The sequence below is a fragment of the Tamandua tetradactyla genome, chromosome 4 (assembly GCF_023851605.1).
Source record: "Tamandua tetradactyla isolate mTamTet1 chromosome 4, mTamTet1.pri, whole genome shotgun sequence".
NCBI lineage: Eukaryota > Metazoa > Chordata > Mammalia > Pilosa > Myrmecophagidae > Tamandua > Tamandua tetradactyla.
The window spans coordinates 794887-799953 of record NC_135330.1 but is presented as its reverse complement, the minus strand read 5'-3'; positions in this window follow the sequence as shown (position 1 = coordinate 799953).

Below are 5067 nucleotides of genomic sequence, written 5' to 3'. Positions count from 1 at the left end.
CCTTGGACTGTGTGTATTTGATGGGGGAGGAGGGCTGGTGTGCTTCAGGCACAAGGTAAGGTGTTTCCTTCAGCGGGTGCACAGCGTCTCTTTCTGACAGGAAGGGGAGACCAAAGGGATATTTCTGTTTTGTGGCTTAATTTCCATCCCCAGAAGCATCTGCCTGTGACAGGGCTGGGACACCATGGCCCTGTACAGTTGTGTTGTTTTGAGATTTCAGTTCTACTTTCATTCCACAAACATTTTTTGAGCACTTACTAAGTTTCTCATTATATGGGGGAAAAATTCTGCCCTGAGGTCCAGTGGGAAGGCTGGAAGGTCAGTCAGTGATGAGAATCCAGTGTGTTTCATGCTCTGGTGAAGGGATGTGAGGGGCTGTTTGCAGAGAAGAGACTCTTGACCCTGCTGGCAAGGGTTTAGTGGAGACGTGAGGAAGGACTCCAGGGCGGGTCTGGCCTGGGCAGAGTAGGGAAAGCTAAGGAGGGGTTAGCTGGGTGGGCAAGGGGAGAAGGCGCTGAGTGCAGGTGTGGAGGGCAGAGGGCACTGTGGGGGGTAGGGTGGGGCCCTGCTCTGGTGGTCCAGCCTCGGGGGGCTGCAGCTCCAGGATGAGTGATGGGGGCTTGCAGGAGTGGGCAGGGGCCACTGTAGATATAAGGACTCTGCCTTTAACGGGGTCCAGGGGTACCTGATGATCCTCCAACTTTCTTGTCAACGTTTCCATTCTTTCCCAGAATCTGTCTCAGGGCCCCTCCAATCTCAAATCACCAGTCCCTTCACCTTGCAAAGAAAACAGTTGTGGAACCTGTACTGCCTGTTGCCCCAAGCTTATCCTCATCAGAGGAAGAGGGGCTCTTGTCTGAGTCCTTTGGTCTCTGCCCTTTTACTCACCTTTGTTTCTGGTTCCTCTACTGGCTTTTTCTGTCAGCATTTAAACCTATTCAGGATGCATCTCTCCCTCAAAAATATGAAACACCATGTGAAATATCGTAACCCTCATGTTCCCTTCCAGTGCTACCCTCTCTCTAGCCAGGCTTCTCAGAGCGGTCTGTGGGCTCACCTCCCGCTCCAGTTCTGAGCTCTGGTCCCCTCTCCCACGTGCCCCACTGAACTGCCAGGGTTATTGCCGGCTTTTCAGTCCTTATCTCACTTGACTTTTTCCCACATTGAACACTTGTGATCACTCCCTCTTCTTTGGGCTATTCTTCCTTTAGTCTTTATAACCTCACACTCTGCTTTCCTCTTATGTCTCTGACCACCCACATTTGGTCCTCTTCTTCCTGGGCATCCTCATCCGAAGGCTTCACCTCACCTTATTTTGACAACTTTCAGATCTACTTCTTTTGCTTAGGTTTCTTTTCTGAGCTTCAAACATTCATGTCCATTCGGATGCTTCGTAAATGCAAAATTCATCTCATCAAAATGACCCTCCCCCCATCTTCTGGGAAGACGGGGACTAGGAGAGGTGGAGTTCACCTCTGCTCCCAGGAACAGCTAGAGACGGGACAGGAAAACGGCACCCTGGAGCAGACTCCGGGGTAAAAGTGACCCGGGAGGGTCTCTGCGCCAGGCAGGAGGCCTCGGCTAGAGAAGCAGTAGAACTGGGCGTGGAGAACCTGAGAGCGGCCAGCTGGTGCAGACAGCAGAGCGCCCTCGGGAGCGCACAGCAGGAACACGGGACAGGAGGTAAGACAGGAACCACCACCCTCGCGCACTGGCCCACGCCCGGTGACCGCGACCCACCCACACCCCACACACCTGAACCCCGTGACTCGTGCTCCAAGCACCCCTCCCCCCGACCCTCCCAGCGCATCGCTGCCCCAGCCTCGTGCCCTCTGCAAACCACAAGTCTGTTAGCCCGACCCACCTCCCACCTGCAAGGGCAGTCTCACCCCGCCCCTCCCAGACCCGCATGCCCGGCGCTCACCTTCACACCCCGGCCGCACCCATGCCCAGCCCATACAGTCACTCAACCCTGCCTAGCCCCCCTGAGCTCTGTATACCTGCACACCAGCATCTGTACCCCATTTCTCGGGCATGCACACGTGCCCACTCATGCTGCTCCCCGCAGCTTTGGGCGAGTGTTAACCTACCCATCTGGGCTGTGCGCACCCCAGAGCCCCAGCCCCCAGGCCTGTGCACAGCCACATCCTCCCTGACAGGCACCCACGTATCCGGGCACGGACCTCCTGACCCCTGCACCTCACCCCCTGCTCTGCACACATGCACACCTTTGCCCCACCCCCCAGCACAAGTGCCCTTCCCCCACACCTGGTAGGGGCTCTTGGGCACATCTGTGCCACATAGCCTGTGCCCTGCACAAGCAGGCACCCTATGGCGCCCCACCCCTGCACCTGCAGACCCATGGCAGGGCCCCGGCCCCCTGACATCACATAGCAACGCATGTCCCACAACCTCTCTGACTTGTGCCCTGCACCTACACACTCACACATCTGCATCCCAGCCTCACTGGACCTCTCCTCACTGTGCAGGGACACACCTGTTCCCCAACTACCTGAGCCCCAGCATCTGTGCCCTGCACCCCACACCCTGACACCCATGATGCACAAGCTCCATGTACCCACCCACATCCTGTCCACAGAGCAGCCCCAGCACAGCTGCTCAGACCCCCATCCGCCTCCTGCTGCACACTACCTCTGTGGCCCCCACACTGCATCCTGCTCCTGAGTGTACCTTGTCCCCAGGCCCCGGGACAGCACATCCACAACCCTGCGACCTGTGACCCACACCCCACACTCACAGGCAGCACAGCAGAGTCCCCAACCCATGCAGATACCTGCACCACAACCCATCACCACACTGTGCCCCTCCCCAGCCCCACGTCCTGCTCCTCACCCACCCCACAAATGCAAAGCTTTCGACTACTGAAGGAAATCAACATCCACACTAACCCTAGCAAGGTACTTACATGCCGCGAAGACAGCAGAAGATCACTTACCGTGTGAAGATGCACATACAGCCCAGTCTAATGACCAAATTAAAACACTGGAGACACAGACTTTGGAACAACTAATCAAAGATATTCATATAACTCTACTAGATAAAATAAATGGGATGGCTAATGATATAAAGGAGATCAAGAAGACACTAGAAGAGCATAAAGAGGAATTTGAAAGAATAAATAGAAAAATAGCAGAAATCACGAAGATTAAAGATACTGTAGACAGGTGTGATAGTAGGTGGACCGCTCCAAGATGGCGACTTAGTGAGGAGTGGGATTTCATTCGTCCCCCAGAGCAGCTCTTAAATAGCCAGGAACAGGACAGAACAACTGCTGGGGCCACAGCAGTGATCAGACACAGCCTACCCAAGTCTGGAGAAGCTAGACCAGCCGCGAGCCCACCCAGAAACTGTGAGTCCCCCAAGCTGTGGCAGCCAGTACCCCTCCCCCACAGACTAGTTCTTGAAGGGGAAAGGAAAAGGACTTTACCAGCAGCAGGGGCTGAGCCCAATAAGCTCCAATTGTGGGATTAATGAGCAAATTCTGACTACTAAAAATAGACCACCAGCTCAGCTGAACCTTGAGTAAAGAGGAGGTTGCTGGGTTTTGTCCTGGCGCAGAGGGGGCAGGGCTGACAAGAAGAAGAAGGAGGAGGAGGAGGAGGAGGAGAGACAAGAAGAAGAAGAAGAAAACAAAACAGAGGTTTTTTGGATCGGACAGCACAAAATACTTGAAAGGGTCTGGGTCCTGAAGGAAAGGAGGAGACACAGGACCTGGAGATACAGAGAGCAATGTACCAATTTAAGCCCTTGATCAGCAAACCCGAGGAACGGGGTCCTGCTCTGAAAAGGATTTTCTCTTTTCCTTTTTGTGTCTGTGTTTCTATGGCTTGACTGCTCTTTGGATACAACTGCAGGGCTCCTCAGGCTCCAACTGCCCCAGGCAACAGCGGAAATAGCTTGTCTGAGAGTTTGTCTGGAGGCTGTACCTTCCCCAGGAGAGGGGTGGGGCCCAGCTCAGGTGGAATCCCTCCCCCAAGGAAGTCAGATCCCAGGGTCTGGAAAAGTGAAGCAATTAAAGCCAGCCTACATTCTCCTCTGTCTCCACCATGCCCCAGCAGGGACAGTCTGCTGAAGTTAAAGGTACCACATCATTTTATGCTGGTGGGACCTGCAGGCAGACAAGCGCCACATACCAGGCAGGATAGGAAAAACAGCCCAGAGGCTTCACAGGAAAGTCTTTCAACCTGCTGGGTCTCACCCTCAGGGAAAACTGATGTGGGTGACTCTTTCCTCCTGACAGGAGGCCAGTTTGAACTGGGAAAATCTGACTAGGGTCTATAATACCTATGTAGACCCTCCTAAGGGGGGTAAAAAGGCACCATACAGGTAGTGCAAGAAATAAGAAAACAAGAACTGAAAAATCCTGATCTGTTCAACAGAACCTAAGCTAGAGGTCTAGAATAAGCTGAACTGAATGTCAAAGAACAGATAGACAACAAAAGTCATCCAGCAAGAAAATCCTAGGTAAAAGAAGTGAAAATAATCTCCAGAATAAACTAATTAAGGGACTTAAATGCTTAGACACCAGCAAAAAATAACGAATCATACTAGGAAACTTGAATATATGGCCCAGTCAAAGGAACAACCCAACAATTCAAATGAGATATGGAGTTGAAACAATTTAGGATGTTCAAACAGACATGGAAAATCTTATCAAAATTCAAATCAGGGAGGATATAAAGAAGGCAAGGGACAAACAAAAAGAAGAAATCAAAAGTCTGAAAAAACAAATCACAGAACTTATGTGAATGAAACGCACAGATGAAGAGATGAAAAAACAATAGAAACCTACAACTTTAGACTTCAAGAGGAAAAAGATACGATTAGTGAACTGGAGGATGGGACATCTGAAATCTGAGAAGCAAAAGAAAATACAGGGAAAAGAATGGAAAAATATGAGCAGGGATTCAGGGAATTGAATGGCCACATGAAGCACACACATATATATGTGTTATGGGTGTCCCAGAAGGAGAAGAGAAGGGAAAAGGAGGAGAAAAACTAATGGAGGAAATGATCACTGAAAATTTCCCAACTCTTATGAAAGAC